General features: G+C 51.2%; 1 protein-coding gene and 1 long non-coding RNA gene across 4 annotated transcripts in view; one reads left to right on the top strand and one right to left on the bottom strand.

Moving 5' to 3' along the window:
* Nucleotides 1-9,102, bottom strand: part of LOC135966385 (uncharacterized) — an 85,823-nt gene extending 76,721 nt beyond the window's left edge. For all 3 annotated transcript variants that reach the window (XR_012419816.1, XR_012419817.1, XR_012419815.1), the window contains exons 1-2: nt 8,858-9,102; nt 8,652-8,752 (exon numbers count right to left, since the gene is read on the bottom strand). This is a non-coding gene — a long non-coding RNA (uncharacterized lncRNA). The remainder of the gene's footprint in view (nt 1-8,651; nt 8,753-8,857) is intronic.
* The window catches only part of LOC141408000 (disco-interacting protein 2 homolog C-like), a 274,075-nt gene extending 255,967 nt beyond the window's left edge, over nt 1-18,108 (top strand). Inside the window, exon 4 of the mRNA XM_074005975.1 lies at nt 12,518-18,108. The gene's annotated coding sequence lies outside the window, so the exon portion shown is untranslated. The remainder of the gene's footprint in view (nt 1-12,517) is intronic.
* Nucleotides 18,109-18,282: the final 174 nt, after the last annotated feature.

Raw genomic sequence — 18,282 nt, 5'->3', positions numbered from 1 at the left:
AACACACACAGGAGCAATACTCCACCACACAGCGGAGAGCCCTGTCATCCGCGGCAGCATGGATGGAGTTGGAGGACATTACGTTAAGCAAACGAGTCAAGCAAGGAAACGGCTCATGTTCTCACTCATAAGCAGGAGCTGAGAGCAGATCTCATGGAGGCCAAAAGTAGGTGGTCAACAGGGCCCAGCAGAGCCCACTCATAAGCAGGATGGGCAGAGGCTGGTAATGTGCACAAACACACAGCCTAATGGGAACACGAGACCTACTATTGATAAATCAGCAGGGGGATGGCAGTGGGTCATCTACTGTGTATTTCAAAACAGCTAGGAGAGAATAACTTAACATAACCAGCACAAGGAAAAGAAACTATTTAAAGTGAAAGACATCCCAAGTACACAGATTTCATCAATATAGGGGTGAATCAAGGTATCACATGCACTCTGAAAATATGTACGTATATTATGTATCAACAGAAACAAAAACCAATGACAGAACCATTTGCGAAGCACGTGCAGGAGAAGAATGGGAAGCCTGACATGGTGTGGCTGTGTGTCCCCACCCAAATCTCATGCTGAACTCTAACCCTATGTTGGAGGTGAGCCCTGGTGGGAGGTGATTGACTCATGGGGGTGGTTTCTAATGGTTTAGCACAATCCCCCAAGTGCTGTCCTCATGATCGTTCTCCTGAGATCTGGTTGTTTGGAAGTGCATGGCACCTTCCCCTTCACTCTCTCTCCCCTTCCAGCCATGTGAAGACATGCCGGCCTCCCCTTCACCTTCCACTCTGATTGTCAGTTTCCCCAGATGTAGAAGCCTGTACAACCCACAGAACTGTATGCCGATTAAACATTTTTTTTCCTTATTACCCAGCCTCAGATAGTTCTTTATAGCAGTGGAACAACAGTACAGTCCTCAGGACCAGCAATGTTTTCCTTCTACCCAGCGGCCAACAAGGTCCTACACCGTAGCTGGTTTTCCAAAGCTTTGCCAGAATGCTGAAGCTGTTTTGGGGATACTAACTTTCCCCATCTCTGGCAAACCAGATGGGGCATCCTATTTGCCTCTTACCACCTTTCTCAGAGAAACCCCACCTCTGAAACAGCCTCCACCAGGGGCCTCCTTCAGCAGCAACAAAGCTGAGTGTTCCTTGCACTTCCCTTCTTCTGAACAAGTCAACATCTTAAGCTTGTTTTTCCATCTTCCCAGCTCATTGAAAAAAATATCTTATGCTTTCTATTTTCCTGACACACACACATGGAAGAGAAGTGCCGTGAGGGCAGGGGCTCTTGTTTTCCCGGATCTGAGCCTGGCCCTCAAACACTAGCCGAATACTAACACGATATCCAGAGGCAGAAATGCAAATATCCATATGACTTCAAATACCCTAAGGACCTAACAGGCCGAGTGGCCCATGTAACTATGGTGTGCTGGGCCATTCAACTGGTGTCCAAATCCCTGTCCAAGTGAGCTCTTTAATTTCGAGACTTTTCAGACAGCTGTTTTGTTGTTGTTGTTCTGTTTTGTTTTTATTAAAGGGATATGTTACAATTATAATCAAGAATATCCCAGGCCGAGTGTGGTGGCTCGTGCCTGTAATCCCAGCACTTTGGGAGGCCAAGGTGAGCGAATCACCTGAGGTCAGGAGTTCAAGACCAGCCTGGCCAACATGTTGAAACCCCGTCTCTACTAATACAAAAATGAACCAGCCATGGTGGCAGGCACTTATAATCCCAGCTACTCAGGAGGCTGAGGCAGGAGAATGGCGTGAACCAAGAGGTGAGGCTGCAGTGAGCCAAGATCGTGCCACTGCATTCCAGCCTGGGCAACACAGCAAGACTGTCTCAAAAAAATAAAAATAAACCAATACTCCCAGTTAGTTCTTCACCAATGTCAGATACCTCAGTTTAAAGAAAAATATGAAAGCATGTTTTCATATTTCAGTGTTGAATTTAACCATATCTTTTAAGAAGATATGAAGATAGAACTTCCTCAAGGATTGGGGGAGAGAAAAGCAGTTAAGAAAATCTTAAAACCTCAGGAGAAAAACAAGTATGGGTTAAGACCTCAAGGCAAAACTTTTTCTTTGCACTTTGATTTCAAAAGAACAGAGATGCCCAAATTATGAACTCTCCCATCTGCATTTTATATTCGTCTGTGTCCTTTGAAAGGCTGGAGATGGGATCCCAGGTTCCAAAGTGCCTGGCCGTGGCTCACATCAGGCGGCATCTTTCACAGCCGTTTACTCCCCTGACTCTGCCTAGAGAGCTCTGTGGCCCAATTTACAAAAAAAAAAAAAAAAAGTCCTAATTTACTCACGTTCATCACTTTCAGCAGAGTCTCAAGAAATGAGACAAATATTGAGACTCCACAGAAGCAAGTACTCTCTTCCAAAAAGTCAAGTGTCAGGTTCCCATGAGCCAGGCAGCTTGCTTACAGAAAGCACTGGCTGACTTGCTGGTTGAATGTTAAATGCATTTAAAATGTTAAGTGATCAAACGCCCCTCCTAGTGGGTGTGCGCGTTGAGCTGGCTGCAGTAGTGATGCAGACCACGTTCTTTCCTTTGGTTTTGCTTCAAGCAGAGCACCCCACACCCAGGAAGAGGCCGAAGGACGGCATCGAGGTCTAGGACAGATTTAAGGAGAGCTGCAGGCTGACTGCCTCATCTGCAAATAGTCTCTCATTTCAGAGAAAATCACTGAACAGAGTTCATAACACGTGAATTTTTAAAATTCATATTTCTAATTTCATCCCATTAGAACTTTTGAACCTCCACCTCCCACCTAGAGAACGTCAGCTCAAGCCGATCACAGCGCAGTGCGATTTTCTATAAATAATGTGCACGCCTGCATCTGAGCTGAGATGTGAATGTCTGGAATGTGCCTGCCAGGCCCAGGAGGAACTGCAGCAAGTGTGGGGACACAAGCCGCTAAGGAATCTGATTTGGAGGGAACTGGAGGCAACTAAAACTAGGTCCACTGGTTTTTCTTGGTAAGGTTTGACCAGGCAAACTGTTATCACTGTTGCTAATTTATGGTAATTGGCATGGGGACTTAACAGTAAGTAATTAGAGTAATTACAGAATTTGCTACTCAATTACAATGGCACAGATTCCTGAGAATGGAAGAACTGTTGCCCAGGAATAGAGTTCAAGAGGTCCTCCCCATGCTCCGAGGAACATGGCATTTCCACGCACCCCTGCTTTGGTCCCTGGCCACCACCATCCTGATCTCGGCCATCTGATGGCATCAGTCCCCAAAGCTGGAAACACCTGACACCTCTTGTCACCCTCCCATCTGCCCTGCCTTCCTCCAGTCCGGGATATTCAGGGATGCCCACATACAGGACCAGGAAACCAGGGTTATCCCAAACCAGTGCCTGCATTCAAAGTCCTCCACGGCAGCACAATCACCAATGGCCAATACTCCCAGAACCTTCCACCTCAAAACGGGAGCACATCTGGATTCAAGCTGACAATGCTGCATTCTCTTTGCCATGTACACATGGAGGCATGTCAGGTTCCACCTAAAGGTATCAGGTTCCACGCTGCTCAGGAGCCCAAACCTAGTCACTCTGCATGATCTCAATTCACCATCCACAGAGAAGCCTGCAGTTTTCCTCTGGTGCACGGTGTGGATGGTGGATGGTGGATGCATTTCCCCTGAAGACTCGGAAACAGAAGCCTGGCCAAGGAGGCCAGTCACCCCAGCCCCTGCAAGGCCCGGACGTGACCCTCTGCTGTCTGCACACAGTACCCAAGTCTAGCAGTGCTGGCTCTGTGGTGGGATCCATCTGGGCCTGCAGAGGACCCGGGGCACAGGAACCGTGCAGCCTGGCTGCAGCCGGAGGCCTAAGGGATCCCCACGAGGCTCTCCAGCCTAGGTGCCCTCACCACAGGCAGAGCCATGCAAGAGAGTTGCCTGCTGAACTGGAAACGCCCCAATCTGCTCAGCCAACACAGAAAGACAACAGCCACCTACAGCTGCTGAGCCCCAAAACGTGGCCACTGGGCCTGAAGGGTTGAATCTGGAATTTAATCTGTGAAGTTCTTTTCAAATGTGTTTAGCTATGTAATCAAATCTTTATTCTAATTCAATTTAAAGGAGCCTCTGGCTATGGGCTCCCTTGTCGGGCTTCACAGCTCCAGGGAGTAAGAATGGGAGAGAGAGAGGCCCAGAGCCTCTCTGCATTCTCCACGTTAATTCAACAAGTCATCATAAGGAAAGGCACTCCAGCAGGAGAGGTGTACACGGGAAGAACTGGGTTGGCCCTGACAAGCATGACCCCCATGGCATCACAGCTGCCTCAGGCAACAGGCAAAAGACAATGATGCCCACCTGGACAGGCCACCGGATGTGATGATGCACCCCCAAGCCCTAGTCCCACAGTAGCCAGAGACCACCTGCTGCTCATCCCGGGTGAAACAGGCAGAGCTACCGGAGCCCTCAAAAGCAGGAAGAATTAAGGAAGCGATTCCCACGACACACGTGACACTCCTTGGAGACAGACACAGGCTTCGCTGTGAAAGTGCAGAGGACGGTGGAGTCCCTAGGCAGGCTGCTTCTTCCAACGATCAGGAAGAAACCAGATCCATTTCCTTGTAGGAGAATCATTTGTACCGTGATTAGACAGAAGACAGAAGGTGGCTGATGTTATCAAATCATCAAGCACCTCACGGCTGCTTCTCCAAGGAAGGCCTGGAAACTTGCAGCCACCCGCGTAGGGGCCGCAGTGTTTACAATGGAGATACGGGTGACCGAGGTCTGGCTTCCTCAGGGAAGCTACATTTGAACTTTCACCACTGAGGAATCGGTCATTTACAGTCACTCACCCTCAATGCAGAAGAGGGCTCAAGACACTGCACCAGACTTCAACACTCAGGGTTGGGGTTAGGGTCAGGGTCAAATTCACACGTTTTACAAGATGTATTTCCTTGGGATGCCAGAAGAGATGCAGCTTCACACCCCTGACCTCCATGGTTTCCTTAGCCCCTTCACCAGTGGATCTCACCAACAGATGACACATCCACGCCTCATCCATGGCAGCACAGAAAACCACTTGGAAGACAGCCACTCCCACCAAGCTTCCTGACTTTGGTGTTTAAAATCTGCATCATTTAAAATCTGCATCTCATACGTGAGATTACACTCCTCCGAACAACGACATTGCCACTGTCATTTCACCCAAAAGGGCTTTAGGAAGTGACACGCGGTCCAGACGCCAGAGGTCGCCGGCCGCCTTACTCTAGCCTAATTCCTTTGTGCCTGTATGGAGGCTTCACAGATACAGCCCATTAATGACTGTATGAGAAGCTCAGGGCATAGACGAACTCAGTGCTGAATTTTTTCCATTTATCACCCTTTGTTTTGTCCAGAAGACAGCTGAGAAAGGCGGGGGCAGATCATCTCCTCGAGTGTAATGACTCTAGCCACTTCTCTTCACCCCAGGTCACCACTCAGTCAACACCCTTTTGAGAAACCAAAGCAATTCTGTTCCCTTCACTCCGAGTTCCAAGCACTAAATTCCTCCGTTTTATCAATTAGATTATCAAGCAGCCGTTTGTAATCTGGACTGCAATCTGATACGAAATTTAAAGCTAATTTAAGTTGCGGTAATAGCTCCTATTCACATTGTAGATAAGGCATGAAGGAAAACTTTAATCTGTTCATAGGACCAACTTTGTAAACAAACCAATTATTCAAGCAATGATTGTCTTCAGTTAGATGCAAATTACTTTGCTCATAAAAGATTTTCCAGTAGGAATTTTTAAATCCATGGTCTGTCTTTTCTGAGCCTGTCTCTGCACCTTCCCCTGAGTGCACAGCAGGACTTCTCAGGGCATCCCATCAGCAGACCCACTGAAGAGAATAAGCCCGCAGCCCCCAGCCCAGGAATCAAGTCCGAGCCCCAGCAGCCCCTCGTCCAGCCGGGGCTTCCTCACCAGCACAGCACCCAGAGGTCTTCCAGGTTTAATGCCACGTGTGCGTGGAAAGTAGAGTGCTGGAAGGAACACAATAGACATTCAACAATGCAAATTCCCCCCTGGAACAGCCCAGCAATCCTCTGTACCTTCCCCCAAAGTACCCATGCTAGGCAGGCGTAGAGTCCGATGGGGGTGCCTAGGAATCGGCATTTAACACTATTCTGATGAATAAAAGTTTGAGAGGTCGGTCAGCGAGAGGCTGTCGTGGCCTCCACTCATTTGCAGGCTCTGAAGAGACACAGATTCAGGTAACAGGCCAGACAGGACAGGACAAGGATGGGGAGGTGGAGGGCAAATTCCATGGACCACCATCCGCCCCGCCATCCCCACTGAGACTCCGTGATTTAAAGAGAGGCAAAGCCAGGGAGAAAAGATGCCCGCACCACACGAGCGACTGAGATTTCACCTAAAGCACGCAGCATGTGGCTGAGGGCCAAGGTTGGGCAAGCCAGGAGCACAGAACGGGGTTCACTGGCCCAGAGGTGTCTCCCACACCCACACCCCGTGCAGACCTCCCAAGCACTGCCTGTGTCTCCTGCCTGGTTTAGTTCCTCCCCGCCTTCTACTGTGTTGGTTTCTCAGCCGCCACCCACCACCACACAACCCTCTCTACAAGCTTGGTGGACTGAAAAGAGAGGGGGCGGGTAAGATCTGGGCTCTGGGGCCAACGTCCTGCCTGAGACATTAGTTCCAACCCACCTAGCTGTGATGTGAGCCCCCGAGATTTCTCAAATGTGAGATGGGAAGCTAACTGAACCCACTCACCAGGACGGCTGTGCAGACTGAGATTACATATAGCCACACCTCGGCATCCACCACACGTGGGACCCCAGTCGTGTTGCCCCTGATGGGAATCCCTCTATCTATGCCCCTTCTGCTACCAGAGCCAACTCCCAGCAGTAGCTGTGGAGGGTGCATCCTCTATTCCCACTCCACTCCCCTCCCATCGCTCCACGCCGTGACCTGCCACGCAGCGGCCACCAGCAAATCCGGCCCCACTGGATAACCGACCACCAGCCCCCCCTCACTTTGGGGCGTCTTCCACTTGCAGTTCCGAAGCAGGCCGAGAAACCGCCCTCAAGGGCAGTCACCTGTTCCTTAGTGCATGTAATGACCTGCCACGCAGGACCACCAGCAAACCCAGCTCCACCATCCAGGCCCCTGTGGATTAACCGAACCCCCACCCCCCACCTTGGAGCGTCTTCCACTTGCGGTTCTGAAGGGGGCCGAGAAACCGCTCTCAAGGGCACTCACCTGTTTCTTATTGCATGTAATGACCTGCCAAGCAGGGCCACCAGCAAACCCAGCTTCACCGTCCAGGTTCTGGTGGGTAACTGCCCCCGTCCCCCGCTTCCTCCTGGGGTGTCTGGGAGGCTCAGAAACTGCCCTCCACGGGCACTCACCTGTTCCTTATTGCACTAATACCTCATTTACAGAAATCCACTTTGACTTTCCAGCACTGCAGTTGTGACAATTTAGCAATCCTGCTTGCAAGCTACAAGAGCTTGAGGTCACGTCCACCTCACCAGTATCCCAGAGACCCAGCACTATCCCACTGTGTTTAAAATTCCAAAATACTCCTTCAAAATGCTACTGGCATTTGCTTTGCACATAAAATGCTAACAACCTTCAAGTGAAACAAATATCTTCAACAGTTTGGTACAACGACATGTGAGTTACACATCTGCCAAGTTGTAAAGCCTCATGCATTTATAACATTTTATGTACGGTCGAATGGTTCATTAATATAAATTATGAGAATCTCTAAGAAACAGGTTTTTTCTGGCATTAGATGACCTAAGGAAAACTGGGTTCTGGCTGGCTTGCGGGCCTGTAGAGACAGACATATCTGCTGACACAACCAAGCTCCTTCCCACTGATGTGGCCTCATCCCAGGCCCCTCACCCGGATGCCTGCAGGCCCCTGGAGGAGCAAGCTGACCTGTCCACATTTCTCAAATGCACAGCTGTTGCTCACACTGCAGATAGAGTTCAAGGCACGAGCAGGCCACCATGCTAAAAATACCACGCAGCGTCCACGCCAGGTGACGGTGGTTTTCACTCCATCCCAAAGCCCCAGGTATGAGTTTACAGCCATGATTACCACATGGATTTTTAGACCCTCGAGACATACTTTGTTTCCTTTTATGCAACAAAGTTAAAAGACTATCACTCAGATATAGGCTCTGAAACTGTGGAATAATTATTTGGGAACAGAGCCTCTGCCAGATCAGGATTAGCACTTGGGAAAACACCCCGTGACCTCGGTCCACACAAACCCATCCAGACCAGAAGCCTCCCGCACTGTAATTTCTGTGGATTTCTGTAAACGAGGTATTACTGCAATAAGGAATAGATGAGTGCCCTTGGAGGGCAGTTTCTGAGCCTCCCAACCACACGGCCACGTTCAGGCTGAAGCCGCACCACCTCCAGAAACACTGTCCCTCGCCGAGGTGTGCCTGGCTTCTCCCTTTTTCCAAAACTTAACAAAACTTGAAAAGGACAGGTCTGTGTAGAAAAACACAAACTACTTGCGATTCCTCTTCCCAGTTCAGGCTGTAGGAAGCTCGTCTCGGCCCTCACCGTGTTCTGACTGTGGCTTGGTTCCCATAAGAAATAAAGTCAGAATTCTAGTCCCTGTCTCCTGGGCAGTGTGGCAGGCATACATACCTTCAGTTATATGAGGAAAGGCGTGGCGAGCCCCCTTCCTTCAGTAAAACTGCACAGTTCCCAGAACCCTGATGCCATCTCCCTCACACCACTGTGAACACCTGGACAGAGCACATTTCAATGCGTGCACATTTGTGGGCTAGTTTTCTATTTCTCCACTAAATCACCCCAAATTTAGCGCCCTAAACTCTGACTTATTTTCTCACATTTCTGGAAGCTGGAGTCCAAAACAGGTCCCACCATCTAACGTCGAAGTGGCGGCAGGGCTGGCTCTGGGGAAGCCACCGTCTCCTTGCCTCCCGCAGCCTCTAGAGGCTTCTGCATCCCCTGGTCCATATGGCACCCACTGTCTTCAGGACCCACAGTGGCTCTGACGGCCCCTCAACTGGAAGACGCAGAAATGTCAGGAGCCCGGGAATCTAGTGCTAAGGCCAAGCCTCCCCACCCTCCCAGCTCCTCACACACTCCCGTGTGAGCTAATATAGATTCCACTTTAACTAGTGTCACCTGTGTAAGGGGTAAGTGCCCAGCTGTGAACTGGTTAACCTCGCCCACACAAACCCCGAGAATAAACTCACAGGCCATGGACCACTCCACAAGCAATAAGTGACCACCTGCTCAGGGACCTCCATGCCCCAGCAGAGCCCTCCGGTACCTCCTTGTGAGCTCAGACTGGCAGCAGGGTTCTGCAGCGCCACAGGGCCCTGGATAAAAAAGACAGCTCCCATATCGGGAGGCACCGCCCACGGTTGGGTTCCCAGTACTTTAATAGCCCAGGTGGACAAGCCGGGGCGCATGCAACCCCATCACCAGAATAACGGCTGCACGTGGCGAGTGCACGGGTGGCCACCACTCAGCCCAGCTGGCCGCGCTAAGCACATCACCACCGTGACGCCCAATCAGATTGAACTGCTGGAACAGTCCCAGCATCGGCCCCCAAGAACATTCTGGATCACAATTCAGAGTAGTGATTGCGATCAGGGCCACATGTGGCTGAATGTTTTTACAGGAGGACACCACAGCTGGACTGACGCCACAGCTGGATCTGGCTGGACTGAGAGCATTTCCCACTGGACATTCTTACAACACCATTTTATTTGCGCTTTATTAAACTTCTATGGCTTTTTTCTGCTTATCTACTTTATGGGAGTGTTTCTTGTTCTTATGACTGCGGTGATACTTCAAGCTACAACTATCAATGTGTAAATTAGTTTGGAAGTCGCCTTATCATTAAACATTTCACAAGCAAGCAGTCAGAGGCACCTAACCCGGAGGCCTCTTTTCTTCTCTGAGCCAAAGCTACCTTGGACTCAAAGAAAATGGCACATGGAGGGGGGCTGGATCTCCAGCGCCCATTCCTAGGGAGCCCCCTGGGGAGCAGATATGGAGGGAGAAGCCCTGGGTTATGGCACTGTCGTACTAAAGAAAAGTCTATTTGGGTAATGTAAGCACCAGACTTAAGAGATTAAGCAAACCATGAAAAGAAACTACTAACCACAGCTTCTCCAAAACAGAACTAAACTCCCTTTAGTTTCAATTGGAAAAGCAGAAGTGATGATCAGGATACAAAAAAAAAAAAAAAAAAAAAGAAAGAAATGACACAGTATCTGAACACAGGAGAATAATCAAGGGCCACTGTCTCTTCCTGTGTCAGTGGGAGCCTCGCATCTAAGCTGGATTTAGAAGGTTGCTACTTTGGACTGAAAGGTATCCCCAACTCTAGTTTGTAAGCAAGTGGAGCAGAATGCTTCAATTATTTCAAGGTTTAGCGGTAAAGCTCTGCAACTCTCACAACCATTTTAATTGGTGTGAATTTTAAAGTGACTCAATCTGTTGGCTGGAGTATCTAACGGCTTAACCACGGGGTCACGTTGGAAAATTTTTCCAATTGCTTTTGTTTTTCCTACTGAAGATGCATTTGAACGTTCTTGTAGTTTGCAGTTGGCTGGTTCTGATGTTTGGTCCTGAGGAAGCCCAAGTATCCGTAGAGGAAGAATCTGAAACCTCAAGCCACTCGAGTGCTGTCTGGGCAGATGGAGACCCCAACCCGAGGGCCACTGACGGGCTCAGCATGGGCGCAGGGCCGCCCGATGCAACAGGCCACGTATTTGCCGGTTACAAAACATCATAAGCACACACCCCCAGGTGTGCACACACGCTCTGTACACATCTGTCCCTATCAACACCAGCACACACCCCCAGGTGTGCACACACGCTCTGTACACGCTCACGTCTGTCCATGCCAACGACAACATACACCCCGAGGTGTGCACACACGCTCTGTACACATCTGTCCCTGCCAATGCCAGCACACATCCCCAAGGTGTGCACACACATTCCATACGCGCTCACATCAAGGTGTGCACACACGCTCTGTACACACTCACATCCCTCCCTGCCAATATGAGCACACATTCCCAGGGGTGCACACAGGCTCTGCACATACTCATGTCTGTCCCTGCAGCCTGAGTCAAACAGTCACAGAGAGGCAGAGGAGGAGGAAGAAGGATGCGATGGGCACTAAGGTCCTGGGCCAGTTCCCCTCCCTACCTCGGGAGAGACCCCTCATGTGATCCTGCCATCACTCACCCTTCCGCCTCCATCCTCCATCCTCCCACAGGGATCAGGAGGATGCCCACTGCACAGAGCTGTGATGAGCATGAACAGAAGATGGCAGGAGCTCACGCCAAGGTGCTGAGCACGGGGCCTACGGAGTGCTTCTTTCTGCTGTGGCTGACATCATCAAACAGAGACTGACACAGCTTCTGCAGAGAATGCCACTTGCTAAGAAACTGAAACGTGTGACCTAGGAGCCTGTGAAGGTCTAAGAACAAACCAACAAACCAAATGGTTTTGTTTGTTTTTCAAACACCATAGCCTGTTTTTTCTTTTTTTTCATGCTCTACCTTGGGTATCATTTAGTTTAATTTCAAAGTAAGTCCAATAATTACACAAAATCACAGGACTGAGCATGGAGCATTGTTTCACTTCATGTCCTCCAGCCTTTAGGACACATTAAGGAAAGACATGATTCCAGGATTCCCATTAGAAAGGCTGCCCTGAGGCACCTGCTGGGGCAGCCAAATTGCAGCTGTTGATGCTGCCCCCAAGCTGCTTGGATGAAGCAGAAGATTCCGGAGATCTCCTCTCTTCTGCCCCTTGTCCAGGAGAGAAGGTGGGGGGAGAAAGGTGAGAGAAGATAGGAAGAAGGAGAGGGGAAGGAGGGAGAGAGGAGGGGAGAGGGAGGGAGAGAGGAGGGGGGAGGGAGGGATAGGGAGAGGGAAGGAGGAGGGGCATGTTCCATCCACCAAGGCAGCTACACTGCAGAGAGAATGGAGGGTGTGTTGCCTCTCAGGACAGCAAGTTCAAGCTGTTTGTAATTGTTAGCATAAACAGTGACCAGCTGAGGACAGGGCTGTCATTGGAGTTGACGTTTTATTTTCATAGTTGATATTGGGGACCTGGACCTAAAGCAGCGTGCCTTGCCCTTTTGCCAGATGGGCCTATGCTTCTCTATACTTGAGTCTATTTGACTAAATACCCGATATTGACTAGGAATTATGACGTGTAGGATACCCCTTACCACAGTAACATCAAACTCATATTCTAAATGCAATTTATTCAGGGACTGGCTTCTAACTCTGGGTGGGAATGTTAAGCTCAGTCCAGTTCAATTCAGTAAGCATTTATCAAGAAACTCCTAGACCAAGAGCTCTGTTAGACACTGGGTATGGGGGGTGATGGGGATACGAAGATGTGGAATTAGAACTCGAGAAGCTCAAATGCTTCCATTTAATTCCCTAGTGCAATTACTAAGCTTCAACCTGATGGCTGTAATGTCTAAATTCACTTTTTCTTTATTCCAGTTCTACATAACAAAGCACAAATAATCACAGAGGAATGATTCTGTGTTGGACTATTCAGTGGACAGAGAAGAGCATTCTGACCGGTGTGAGACACTGTCTTCCTTCCCAGGGAGCCCGTGAGGTGGCTGCACAGAGCACACGCGTGAAGATTCAGGAACACGAGCATCAGGTGATGGGAGGGGCACGGAGGCAGCACCAGAAAGATGCCTGCCGAGAGGCCGCTGCAGCCAGGCCGGCCGGGAAGGTCACGGGAGTGGGCGCAGGCATCTCCCTCCAGCCGCACTTGGTTTTCATGAGGACGCGTGCACGGAAGGGGATGACACCGAAATGCTGTGGCGCTGAGGGGAGGAAGGGAGGGACACAGGGCCGACGGCTGGCCCCCACCCCTTCCGTCCCTGCCCCTATGAACGCTGCCAAAATCAGCCCCAACGGGGAGAAATGAGGTGGGTGAAAGAGGTGGACAGACTTGGCTTCCATGGAATTCACAGATTCCAGTCATTAAAAATCCCTTCTGAGTTTTCACCTGGAAAACTTTGCCAATGTACTTAGGGACAAGAGGCGGAAGATGAAGCCAACACAATTGGGCTCAAACTGCCACCCTTCTCCTTCTCTTTTCATCCACCACTCTCCCTGGGCCCCTGAGTGTGAGAACCAGGAGCTGCACAGCCCAAGGGTGCAGCCCCTGACCAGAGGAGGGAGCCGCACGGCGGGGCCCCCAGCACGTGGATGGCAGGATCTGTGCTATGTCAGTCCCAGGGCCCCAAGCAGAGAAGGCCTGGGGCTCCCAGCTGAAGTTTTGCTGTCTACTCTCTCACCAAAGTCGAGAAGGACTGAGTGGGACCAACGCTGCACCTGGTGGCTCCTCAGTGGCTGCCGATGTGGTCCTCAGGCTGCAGGTGAGACCCTCTAGGGAAGCCCAGACAGTGGCGAGAATGACAGCCACGAGTGCTCCAGTTGCCCCAAAACTCCAGCATAGCCTGAGGAAGGCAGCGCCCGCTCAGATCCCCGTGCAGGCTTGTGTGGCACACTGGTGAGGCACACAGCACCAGAACATGGCACTTTAAGTGGCTTTGTGGGGTGTAGGAACACAAAGTGTGGTCTGGAGTGGCTCAGAAGTCACTCCCACCAGCCTGTGGGACCCGGACGGCCCCTTTGGACGTGGCTGGAGTCTCTCCAGGGCGGGCTCCAAAGTCCCAAGGATGAGGTGAGCGTCGGTCTTGCTCTGAGGAAGGCCCCTGACAAGTATCCTGAACATGCAGGTACACAGCTGGCTGACTCATCTGAAGGGACCTGCTGAGCTACGAGCTAGGGACAGCTAGAGAAAACTGCGTGAACCTTTGTGACTACTCACAGGTAGGTAGTACTGCCTGAGACACAAAGGTAAAGAATTAACCTGAAACTGCATATTATAAAACTTATTTTTAAATGATGGCGCTTAATTGAAAAGACTCCCAAAGACTACTGCATTAGAAAGTGACAGAGTGAAACCGTGAGGCTGACCACAGGAGTCCCTGGAAATTTCACCAAATGTTGTGTCAAAACTGGGAAACAGAAGAACTGCACCTGATGAAACATTCCATTAATCACTCGAGTCCTCCCCACATACGAAGCTATGTAAAAAGTGTTCCCAGAAGGTAAAGTGAGCAGGAGGGCTGTGAACACACAAAGAGAGAGCCACTTCGTCCACGGACCACAACAAAAGAAACGCTAATGAGTGCCGACGACACGCTGGAGTCCAGGGCTCTGGGCGCAGCTGGGACGGGGACACTCAGGGTCCCACTGTCCAGATGGGAAACCAGGGTGGAAACACCAGGGAGCCTGTCCCAGGGTGCAGAGCTAGTGAACAGTGGTTCATACTGCGACAATCCCAGCTGCCAGGCTCTGGGGCTCCTCGGGACAGAATCCTGTTGACTTCACTCTGGGGTGCGAGAGGCGGCAGCATCCCCCAAAGGCACCTGGAGAAGTGGTGTTACCCTCCATCCCCTGTCCCCGGCGTTACCCTCCATGCCCCTGTCCCCGGCCTTACCCTCCGTCCCCCTGTCCCTGGTGTTACCCTACTTCCTCTGTCCCCAGTGTTGCTCACCATCCTCCTCACCTCCAGGCCCCTCTCCCTGTCCTCCCTCGTTTTCCTGTTCAGCCAGAGCACATCACATGTCTCTTCCCTTTTCAAGAGGCTCAGCTGCACCCAGAGGCATTCCAGCCTATTCGGGATGGGGCACACACCCTGGGATGGGGCACAGCACAGGGCCGGAAGGGCCTGAGACCCTCTCACTGTCGCCCAGGAAGGATGGAACAGCCCACGGTCATGCTCATTGTCAGGCAGGATGAAAACTTCTGTGTCCGAAATGTTCTTTTCACTGGAACTGTTCGGACCATTCGTGAACGAATCAGTCAAATACCAGCAAGTGCCACTCCCACTTATTCTCTGGCTAGTTTTCCACCCACCAGCAACCACACTCCTAGGAATTATCCCTAACGCAGAATCAGCGCCTTGTGCCTTTAGGAAAACCTCTTTCTCTCCAGCTTTGTCCTCCTTCCACAAAAGGTGCCTCTGACTGCCTCACTGGCTGTACCAGGATTTCACTCGGCTATGGAGGAAAATCTGCGTGGGGCTCAGAGGTGGGTGGTCCCTGCATGGGCAGCAGGTCTGTGACATCCTCCGAGGAGCCTGGCCCAGGCCTGCCTCACACGCCAGGACTCTGCCTTCTGGCCCTCGGGCCCCCGAAGCTGCTTTCCCTCCAGGTGTCATGCCCCGGGCAAGAAGGCCGGACAAGGGCCCAGGGCTGCTGTGGGTCAGGAAAGCCTCCTGACACCTCCCACTCCAGGACCCCCCATCAGCATCCCAGCATCTGGACCTGTGTCACCAGCCGCTCCGCCGTACAAGAGAATTGGATTTTCAGCTGGGTGTGCTGCTTCCCTAAACAAAGTAGGGTGTTGTTACTCAGGAAAAAGGAAAAAATTGGCATCTTCTTGGCAACCCTGCGACATCCAGCCACCGGTTCTCACCATCCCAGAGATGTCCATCCAGGGCAGATAGTGTCTTCAACCAAGCGCCACTGACCCAGAAGTGCAGTAATTAGTACACTTTCACCAGAATCACCCATTCCTTCACCTTTACACCCAAGAAAAACATGTTTGCCAGGCAAATTAGATGTCCAGGAGGTGTAAGGAAACCCCAAGCCTGCTTTAAGCCTCAGACTTTTGAGACCGTTGAGGGCTGTGCGCACAAGAGCAAGGCTGCACCCGAAAGCTCTGCTTCTGCCGGACGTCATGGACAGACCACACGGCTCAGCCACATGGACCCTTCCAGGACTTCACGAGAGGGACTTCCGTGGTACATGCAATGATGTGCACTTCGTTCAGCCTCGAACAGACCACGCCCTCGTTACAGGGTCGGTGGTCCACCTCCTGCCATCAGCCCCCCACCTCACCGAGGGTCTGTGTCTGCATCTGAAAGAACTTTGCTGTTTTACCTGGGTACCAAAATGCGGCATCGCGATGTTTAAAGGTCTTTAAATATCAACACTCCGGGTGCAGTCCTTGTCACTTTAATGCGGTCACTCGATGCAGGCCTCACTCACAACTCTGAGGTAGCTCATACCTTCCCTACCTAACCAAGGAAGAAACGAAGGCATGGAAGGTGCAGCTCCTAAGGAGCAGATTAGGATTCAAACCGGTGAACTTCGTCACATGCTGACCTACCTCTCAGGCTGAGATAACGTTGAAAATTAACCAGGTAGAACAGCGTTCCATAAATCAGCTGGAAATGGTCCTTGTGGATGGGCCTGTGGTTACTCCCTGAAGAACAAGACCATTAGCCCAAAAATCCACCTGTGTCACACTCAAATGTTTACATATACAACTATTTTTAAAATAACCCAATCAAGCATGTTCACAGCCATTTAGAGCCATATAGATTGTCTGCTTCGCTGACAATCAACCCAAGACCTCTGTCGGCAAAGGCCACGGTGCCAGGTCCAGAGAAGGCGGGACAGAGACACAAGCAGACACAAGCAGGAACCTTTCCATCCCTGGAAGCCTCGCTCTGATCGGTCCGTGAGGACACGGTACAGACCGTGGGGCACAGGCAGACGGCAGGCCAGGAGAAGGGGCTGCAATGCCGGGAGGCAGTGCTTTGAGCTCTAATGGATGGAACACTGCTAACCAGTGAAGGTGGAGAGAGGGCACACGTCTGAGAGCATGTAGAGGCAGCAAAGCACAGCCAGCCTCGGGGAACCAGAAGCCACAGGGACATCAGGTTGGGTGCTGCTGTCTGCCGGCCACTGGCTGGGGGACTGTACTGGGCCTGGAGGGACATCCCTGACACTCCCCACCAGATGCCAGGGGCACCCCCAGCCCCAGGTGAGAACCACGGATCCCATGGTGAATGAGGCCAGCCTGTGGGAAGTGGGCTGGGACAGCTCTGTACAGCTTAATAGGAAAGTTGGGTTCTATTTTGTGGGGTTTTGGTCACGCCGATGGCTAGTCATGGCTGTCCGTCAGGAAGTGATTTGAGGATAGACTAGAGAAGGGGCTGCCAAGACCAGCGGAGCATTCGCTGTCTGGGTCTAAGGAAAAGGAAATAAAGGCTGGCGATGTGACAGTGGGGGGGGAGCACAGAGCAAAGGAACTGGTGGAGACACAGGGCTGGCCCCGCACAGGGCTTTGAGCAGCTACCCGGGGGTTGTCCTGTTAATTCTCCTCATGGCCCCAAGAGGCGGCTGTGAGGATCCATCTCCTGAGGACAGAACTGCTCCAGAGCCACACAGCGAGGATCCACAGAACCAAGATCCGGGCCAGCTCCAAAGCGGGTGAACTTGACCCCTCAGCCATGGTCCTAAGACAGGGATCGGAGCCCCCTGGACACACAGACACAGGAACTGCAGGAAGGGGAAACGGATGCCCCGGACCAGTGGCGGGACCCAGGGTTTCAGCCCTCCAGGGCCACTGGGACCAGCCACTGCACAGGTGGACACATGATGCTTTAACTCGCGCTGGGGGAAGGAGCCCTCACTCTCAGGGTGGAGACCGCAGCTCCATCGGGCCGGCCTCCCTGCTGGGCACAGCCTGAGCCACACAGGATGCTGAGGTGCCCCAACGTTGGGGTGCTCAGAGCCACTCAGCTGAGATCGTGGTGCTTTCTGTAACCACCCTCGTTTCTTCACGGTATAGATCTGGACTCCATCCTTTGCAATGTGTGAGGTTCTAGGAAGAGGCTGGCCAGCTGGGGAAGTGTCCTGGGCTCTGTCCCAGTGATGACGAACTTGGCTCCCCACAAGGGCGGCCTGTTCACCACAGTGACCCCCGGGGACCACGCCTGCACCCACCTTGCTGAAGATAATTCACTTCTCATCCGTGAAAGAATAAAGCTAGACTAACTCAATTTCACACTCACTTCCAACTTTAACAACTTGTGTTAGGAAATCAAAGACAAGGACTCTGACCACGTCACAAACCCAGGAAGCAAAATCCGAGACTAACGGAATGATGCCACCTTCGCAGTTCCGAGCTTTACTAGTTGTTTTTCTTTTCTGGCCTGTTTTTCTCTTTTGGTTTAAATAATTAAAGACCCTCGTTGACAAGAAAAAAAATTCTCTATGAAACTAAAAAAAGTGGTTCTAATTAAACATTTAAACATTCTTCCATATGCTTTATAAACAGTTGAAAGTACAGCTCTACTTAGTGTTAAGTACTTTAACCAAATGAAAGGTTAATTATACAGACTGGCAATTATAAAAAATAAGGCTACATATTCGTGGCATCAT

This window comes from Macaca fascicularis, chromosome 11, assembly GCF_037993035.2.
Source record: "Macaca fascicularis isolate 582-1 chromosome 11, T2T-MFA8v1.1".
NCBI lineage: Eukaryota > Metazoa > Chordata > Mammalia > Primates > Cercopithecidae > Macaca > Macaca fascicularis.
Note: the sequence above shows the minus strand (reverse complement) of the source record. Positions and strands in the feature narration are given on the sequence as shown.